Source organism: Sander lucioperca, chromosome 2, assembly GCF_008315115.2.
Source record: "Sander lucioperca isolate FBNREF2018 chromosome 2, SLUC_FBN_1.2, whole genome shotgun sequence".
Classification (NCBI taxonomy): Eukaryota; Metazoa; Chordata; class Actinopteri; order Perciformes; family Percidae; genus Sander; species Sander lucioperca.
In genome coordinates this window covers 6,548,155-6,557,270 of record NC_050174.1, presented here as the reverse complement: position 1 = coordinate 6,557,270, position 9,116 = coordinate 6,548,155, and positions in this window count along the sequence as shown.

Genomic DNA, 9,116 nt, shown 5'->3' with positions numbered 1-9,116 from the left:
TGTCTTTTATTCCTGTCTGTGAGTGGTTCATCACATTTTTACATTTTAAACAAATTTAATAAATCATAGTAAGTTTCTTAAATGCTTTGTTTGTTTGCCTCTTTGTCTTTCATAAATATGACTTTACCTTTTGCTCTTTAGATTCATATTGTTAGCAGGTACTTTTATGTTTTTAGACACGCCTTCTATATGTTTTATGTGCTCATGCTGCCAAAGGAGAGATCCCATGTTCCATATGGATGACCTGTTTTAATTAATTTCACTTAGCAGGATAGATGTTTGCTGTCAGAGATTTTAGACAGAAGTTAAATCATGGGCTAATTTCAAATACTCCAAATCATGTCCTTTTTCACTTCCCAACCACTAGTGAGTGGCCTATAGACCACACTGCTAAAAGAACAAAAATTAAGTTGAAACTGACATCCTTTAGACATTTCTGTAATAAGGAAGTGTGAGATGGCCATATGTCCTGCCCTTCAGTAAAAGATGGCCTGGTGTATTACAAGCTAACGGAGATTAGTGATGAAGCATATTTCTTCAAGAAGAGGTTGCGCTAAAGTTTTTCTCTGCCAATACCAATTTTGATACCTCACTCAGGGTATCTGCCAATACCAAGAACGATCTAATATAAGTGGTCTCTGTTTCCCAAATGAAAATTATGTATCTCATAAATTGGAATAATTGTTATACAACATAACAAGAGAACAGAAATGTCATTTTATAATATTGACAAAGAGATCCAGCTTTTTTTAATCGGTGCACCCCACTCTAGCGCCGCCACTTTGATATTTCAGTCACTTAACTGTTAGGATCTGTAATAATTAAAATGTCTTTCAATCATACTGTAGAAGGTGGCAATGTGTTAAACCAGTAGTTCTAAACCTGTATACCTTTTAAAAACAAACAGGTGCACACTGGTAACTCACCTGGTTGAGCGTGTGCCCCATGTACTAAGGCTCGGTCCTTACCGCAGTTCTGATTAAGAACCACCATTGTTGGTTTGTTGGCTAAAAGACCACAAGGACCTAATCTATTCGTCAAAAGGGAAGTTGAACTTTCGCTCGTGTCACTTAACAAAGATCTGGCAGAGTGTTGGCTGTTGGCAGTCACAGCCGGTGGTGGCAGAGAGTGATCCAAACTGATTACAGTCTTTTCATCTTAATCCAATCTTTTGTTTTGCTGACGCACAACTTGTGGTTCCACAGAAAGTACAACCCCTCATTGTATTTGTGAGACTTCTAGTAAAAGTATTTTAGATGTAATGAACTTCTTCTCCTGAACTCAGCCCGCTCATGTGGGGCAAAGGTGAGAGCTGTGGCCTTGCCCCACATTGGAGAATGTAGGCCAGGCCTCCTGGTGGTGATTTAATGCCGGCCCAGAGAGTGACTGGAAAGGTGGAGCATGAGCTGCTCTCTGCGGTGTGATTAAGATGCTTATCGCTCTTGGATCAGGATGTGATTGTGACCTCCACAGTGGAGGGGTTTTAGGTTTTGCAGGAAAGTCCGGACTGAGTGGCAGCAGTGGGACTGAAACATGCCGTTATCTACATTGAGCTGCAGCAAGGGGATGTTAATGCAAATGGTTTTGTTGTCACCAGTTGAGGTTGTGTGCATCATCATCACTTGATTGTGTATGAATGTGTACATCTTGCTGCTTCCCCTGTGTCAACTGTTTGAGAACTATTTACATTCATAATGATATTGTTTATAGTCACAGCAGAGTGAAGTTATCCAGGAGAAATAATCTCCCAAACTTTGTTAGAAAGGAAGACACATTTAAACAATTAACAGGGCGGAGAGACTGGTTAGTTTGAGACATAATTATTATGAATTGCTGATAAATGCCTCTTCAGCGGCCTCTCTGTTTTTCACTTATCTCTTTTTAGCTACTTGTTTTTTGTTTGTTTCTGGTGAGTGTGCAAGTTTTAAACATATTTAACATTACTGCTTTTCACAAATCATAAGAAATAGCTGCAGACTTATTTCAATCAGACTTGGTAATTAGCGGTATGAGTTTCTGATTTAGAAAGTTTTGATATTTGTATCGTGATTGATCATAACAATTTTGCTATGGGTTAATATTGCATATTTAAATTTTTATATATATATATATATTTTTTTTTTCAGTAAAATATCAAGCTATCAATGAGGTTTTCTTAAACTGTGCTAACAAATATGAAAGTAATTTATTTAATTTTATCTTCTCCAACTGCAATGCATTGTGGGTGATACACACCTCTGGAAAGACCACCATTCATTCGCTCCCTCAGCCCTCTGAGGGTAGGGATGGGCGATACCACACTTTTAGGATTCGATATGATACCGATACTTTTTCTTGTATTTTCATCAATACCGATACCGTTAATTTCTTATTGGCAATTTTTGTCAGTAAAAATATTATTACATTTAAGACAAATCACAAGACAAATACAGACCATTTATACAAAATGTATTATGGTCAATATATAATAAAATTAAAATTAAAATAAATAACATAAATATGAATTAAATAAATTAAATATGAACAAAAACATACACATTTTCAGGCCCTTGGCTGTGTCGCTGTCGGCTGTGTCGCACTTTGACGCTCATTCGCTCGTCTCCTGTCACGTGACATGGGCCAGCTCAATACGCCGCCAGGTACAGGGGTGTCCCGGCACATAGTAATTTAAGTAAGTAATCTAAAATAGCTGAAAGTGATGCATACACCCCCAATTATTATTTTTTTTTAGTTTATATCGATATTTATTTAAGGAAATCAATGCCAAATGAGTAGCGTGAGTATATCGATCTATCGATACCACAGGATCGATACTCCCATCCCTATCTGAGGGTCGATCTCACCAAGTTGACTTCAGGTTTTCAGATAAATGCAACAACACTTACTGTATGACGGCGGCGGGGATTCCCCTGAGTGGAAGGGAACGAGGGCATGTTGAACAACTAATAAAACGCAGCCTTAGTTTAGTTTTCCTCTGTGTCCCCATGTGTTTTTCAAGTATTGTCCCTGTTGGCTGTTGAGGACAGGATCAAGCCTCAACAGCTGTTGTTTTAAATCACCTAACCCTTACCTGGTGGATGAGTAGAGACGATGGTAGCGTCAGTCGGTCTGTTGATAACCCAGTGAGGAGATCCACCTGTTCAGCCCTTCATTGGCCTTCTCCTCTCAGCCGTCAATCACTTTGCTCTCTATCCCCCCTCTTGCACCTCTGCTGAAGTGGAGCCACGTCCCTTTCCGCCACTCTGCATCTGAGGAATGTGGCATGCAACAGACCCAACACACACAGGCACACACACTGAAGTAAACATACCCCCCCATAGGCAGGATCATACAGCCGATGTGTAAATGTGGCCAGCGGTATTTTTGAAGGCCTCACACTCAAACAGTCATGTTGCCTTTTACTCCTCAAGGGTGAGCTGCTGAGTAGAGCTTTAATGGGGGTAATGATGTGGTGATGGGGGCAGGGATCCAAATTAGCACCATCGCCAAATGCTGGTAAAATATGCAAGTGGCTGGTAGATTTGCTACACTCACCAGCCAAAAAAACAATGGTACTCTATTGAGTGGCTGGTAAAATGTGAACATTGACTAGCCATTTGGCTGATGGACGAAAAAGTTAATTTTGAACCCTGGATGGGGGTCGCTGATACAATATGTTCTGGCTTATATGATGCAGTATTTTACCATATTAACCACATTTCAATCAGGAGAGACTTCGTTGAAAGGTGCAAAAATAAATAAATGTATTCATCACATCACACAATATTGAAATGTACAGAGTCTTTAGCGATTAGACTTCATCGCTATGTAAATAATTTTATAAGGGATAGAGAAGCCAAGAGTTGGCATATCCCCCGATGGAGTCTAGACACTGGTGGTGGTGAAGGAGCCTGAAGACTGGATGGAAGTACAGTAGCCGTCTTCCGAAGGGGGACCTAGGGTGCCGTGATCCGTGGATGACGATGACCGGAGGTGAATGAGGAGGAGGAGGGTTGCACGCTTTGCCTAAAATGACAACTGACAGCAGCAGAGAGAAGAACAGATTTAAAGCAGGGATGCTATGATGTGATTGGCTCATGGAATTCATGGCCAATTCGCGTTAACTTGAAGAGTGAACGCCCAGAATCAGCTGATCAGTTTAGGAAAGAGAGAGAGGTGAATGAAAGCTTAGAAGTCTTCCTGAAAGAATTTACGCTGAACTTCATAACTACCTGTACTTAAGCTTTGATGTCGTGTATACAGTATCTTACAAAAGTGAGTACACCCCTCACATTTTAGTAAATATTTCATTATATATTTTAATGGGACAACACTGAAGAAATTACACTTTGCTACAATGTAAAGTATTAAATGTACAGCTTGTATAACAGTGTAAATGTGCTGTCCCCTCAAAATAACTCAACACACAGCCATTAATGTCTAAACCGCTGGCAACAAAAGTGAGTACACCCCTATGTTAAATTCCCATAGAGGCAGGCAGATTTTTATTTTTAAAGGCCAGTTATTTCATGGATCCAGGATACTATGCATCCTGATAAAGTTCCCTTGGCCTTTGGAATTAAAGTAGCCCTACATCATCACATACCCTTCACCATACCTAGAGATTGGCATGGGGTACTTTCCATAAAATCATCTCTCAATGCAAATCAAACCAGTTATTAGGTTAACTGACATAAAACCATGCCAATCTCTAGGTATGGTGAAGGGTATGTGATGATGTGGGGCTACTTTAATTCCAAAGGCCAAGGGAACTTTATCAGGATGCATAGTATCCTGGATCCATGAAATAACTGGCCTTTAAAAATAAAAATCTGCCTGCCTCTATGGGAATTTAACATAGGGGTGTACTCACTTTTGTTGCCAGCGGTTTAGACATCAATGGCTGTGTGTTGAGTTATTTTGAGGGGACAGCACATTTACACTGTTATACAAGCTGTACACTTAATACTTTACATTGTAGCAAAGTGTAATTTCTTCAGTGTTGTCCCATTAAAAGATATAATGAAATATTTACTAAAATGTAAGGGGTGTACATACAGTAGCTATATGCTTGTTATACATGCAACTCACCAAGAAGCAACTTGAGATATGAGCATCTTATGATCCTTACTGTTAACTTTGTTTATATTTCGGCTTTCATATTTTATAATTGCACATTTTATTAATATTTATATTTGAACTGTTTCCTACTCTGTACACACAATATCTGTCTTTGTATCTTATTGCTAAGGATTATTTATTGCTTGCAAAAAACAGCCTCCATGTACGCCAGGGTAAGATGCACATGAGAGTAAAGGAAAATTGGTTGCATTGCAAATTATATTTGAATATCATTCTTTGTTACAAACAGGTGCGTGATAATCAACAAGGTCAAAACACAGGCTACCCAGTCTTCCCTTTCCGGGATACTGTTTTTCATGACACTTTGTTACACTTTGAAGGCCGCTCTCTGCTCCCTGCGCCTTTACATGCTCACAGTCTTCACCTGACAACAGTTGTAATATAGTTGATTATGCAAATTGAAATGGACTACTTTTACACAGTGTGTCATTTTCACAGAAAGACAGCAAGAAGCCTAATACTTCTGCTGGCTTTATTGCAGTTTCACAACAGTCCCTCTTATTTAGGCTATAATTCATTATTATTATTAATGTTATTATTATTAGTTTTGGGAACTACAAGCACATGAGCATTTTACCACAAGAATACCAATAACAAAATAAAGTACTATTTTATTTTATTTATGGACCAAAAATGTCTGTCTGAGAATTAGAAAAAATTGCTTCACTTCCTTTTTCTCTGCTTCCTTCTCGAACAGATTCAGTTGTTTTTATCCCTCTCTATGCCTCTCGTGTCTCTCTGTCTCTAACAATCTCAGATTCCAGATAGGATTAGTTTTTAGGACAGCCGGAGACAAAGAACTACAGCTGACTGTTTCTGCCTGCTGCCTGTCTCCCCATCATGCTGTGATGGAGAGGATGCTCACACACACACACACACACACACACACACACACACACACACACACACACATACACATACACACTTACACTCACACACATACACACTCACACATATATAATACACTACACTCACACACAGAAGCTCAGTATACGGGAAACCCCACACAACTTCATAAACAAACATTTCACTAAAACCCTCAAAATCAGCTTCGCTTCAGACCTGCTGCTGCTGGCAGCTTTATGTCAGCCTGTCAGCCCACAGATGCCCTTAATGATCCCTAACCCTTGTGACCTTTAACCCCTCGAGACCTCTCACAGTTGGGGTGTTATTCCTCGTTTTCATTGTTTTAAAGTGCTTTCAGGCAAAAGAGATTAATATTGCCTGGGAAATAGTTGCATGAATTTGATACTTATTGATGACTGAATTCTGTGGCTGAATCAGCTTAATTCAAACATACTGCAAGTTCACTGAGTTGTGTAGGTGTCATTTATTTCAATACATAATTACATATTAAATATATACTGTACTGGATATCATTTATTTCATTTTTATTCAACTGCATATTCATTTCCACTGTTCTGCACCATGCCATGTGAATGGTGTCAGATTTTGAAATGTTGTAATTTAGAGACAAGCTAATGATTGAGAAACCTGATCCACAGACTTGTGAAAATGACAAGCCTGTAATCTGACTTCTTCTGCTTAAATACTGTGACAAACATCCTCTCACCCACCTTTTATAAATACAAATTCATAAGAAATACAGGTCAGTAATAATCCATTATAATGCATAAATGAAAAGAAAGGTTTAGTGGCCTGGCTGTGACGCCACATTTAAAGGAATAGTTTGACATTTTGGGAAACACGCTTATTCACTCTCATGTTTATTTGTGAGCTTTAGATGCTGGTCAGCATATTTTGTTACCTTTGGACAGTGCCAGACTAACTGTTTCCCCTTATTTTCAGTCTTTATTCTAAGCTAAGCTAGCTATCTACTAGCTGTATATTTACAGTACAGACATGATAGTGGTATCATTCTTCTCATCTAACTCTTGGCAAGAAAGCAAATAAGTGCATTTCCCAATGTATTGACAATCCTTAAACCTTTATGCTCTCAACCTGCAGGCAATCCAATGTTTGTTTTTTTGTCTTGCAACATCCTGATGCATTTCACATTAATATCAATAAAATCATTAGTGACATCTTATAAATCCTGTGCGAGTTATCAGTCCTTGTGTGTCCAGATTAACGTGTTTTGTAGCCTCAATAACCACCCACCCCTCCCTGTCTCTGTAAATAAGCTTAGACTTTGACGCTCTTCAAGACCCTCAAGACATAGAAGGCCTTTATCATGCCAGTTAATGTTGTGCTTTAGTGCACAATATTCCCCTATTTTCTAACAGAATTACAATTAATGAAATGACCATAACTAACTGTCATTGATGGAGCGTTTTAGGCTCCTGGGACTCTGGGCAGTTGCTGCTTCTGTATTCAAGATGGCATATGTTTGTTTGTAAATATGTTTTCCACAGCTTGCTTTTTAAGCCACAGTGGGGGAAAAAACATCAGCTGGCATGTCGTTCACATTTCATTTTACACAGACACTGGGATGCCAGGGAGGAAAACTGAAGGAGGCCAGGCTGAAAACAGCTTCATTCTGCGGTCGGGTCTTTTCTTTCACTCTCAGCGGTAGGTGGCTTAGTCATGCTGGACTCCCTTTAGTGGATGACATGCACAACAACTTTCATTCTTGAAAATACACTGCAGTCTCATGCACAAAGACAGAGCTCAGAAAGAGAAAGACAAAAACACTTTAACATGGGTTTGTTTTGTTATATATCCGAGTTTTTTCACATATCAAGTGTTGATTTATTTAAACAGTCCTGAGAATAACAAGCAAGAGTTCTCCTGCAAGATGCAATTAGTGTGGAAACAATACACTTAGTACACCTCGAAATCCTGTTTGTGTGTCTGTGTTTTAGGCTGTTTGTTTACTTAGCCACTGATTGCCATATCCTATGTTAATATGGGACTCCAAATTACCAGAAGAGGCTGAAGCTAAAAGCAACCTGTGATTGCAAACATGGTGTATAAAGAAAGGGAGTTTTTATTTTGTCCTGACTTGACATCACATACATCTTGCTAACCATGCCAAATCAGAAATGTCTCCTAATCCCACCCAGACATTCCTCATGCTGCCAGGCCTCCTCTTCATCTCAGCAGAGGGCTGTCATTCACCTCTTTGTCTGCTCCAACTTACCTTTGGGTCTGTGTCTGTGTCTGTTTGTGTGTGAGTATTTATTTGAAATTGCCAACGATATACTGTATGGAAACATGATCTCACTCACTCAGGCATGAAAGGAGTTCATACTCCCTTCTCCTCTCTCATGTTTTTGAGATAAAACCTTCACTGTGCACTCTATTATTCTGTTAAGAAAACACATCATCTGTTGCTGTAAAACTGTTGTTGGCTTGTCTCAAATTAAACATCAGTACTTAAATATTGTGTAGTTTTGGGAAAGTGTGATTGAATACTTGGCAGCAGTTTTTAAAAATATTAAGGTTATGTTGGGCTGTTTACGTGTGATGCTACAATTGTATCAATCTAAGTCACCCTGCATTAAAAAGCAGCACTTTTAACTCCTTACTGTTCGGTTTACAACCTTGAGGTAGCTTTATATAGTTATAATAGATGTTTTTAGGCCACTTGGGGACATCTGAAAACAAGTTGTGAACACAACATTGACATATAACCCTTTAAGTTTTATATGACGAACCTGTTAGCAAAGAGATGCTTTTTTACATATACAGCAGATACGGAGTAAAATAACTTATTTGGAGTCGTGTTTCTTTTCACCTGATGAATGAAGTCCAATATTCACTCTCCGTTTTGCTCTGCTTTGGTCTCCACCAACTCCTGAGCTCTAAATGCTCCACTATGTTCACCAGATAGTCTCCAACTGTGTCTGTCTGCCATTTGGTGCAGAGCAGTAGTGTCATGTACAGTGGGTTTTTAAGAGATTTTTCACTGAAAATAGCTGCCTACTGTGGCAGAAAACTACTCTATGAGACACTATTAATGCTTTTTCATATTCAGAGTGAAATACTCTAATCCAAGTTGCTATGTTGTCTAAAGACCCACCATTGATCAT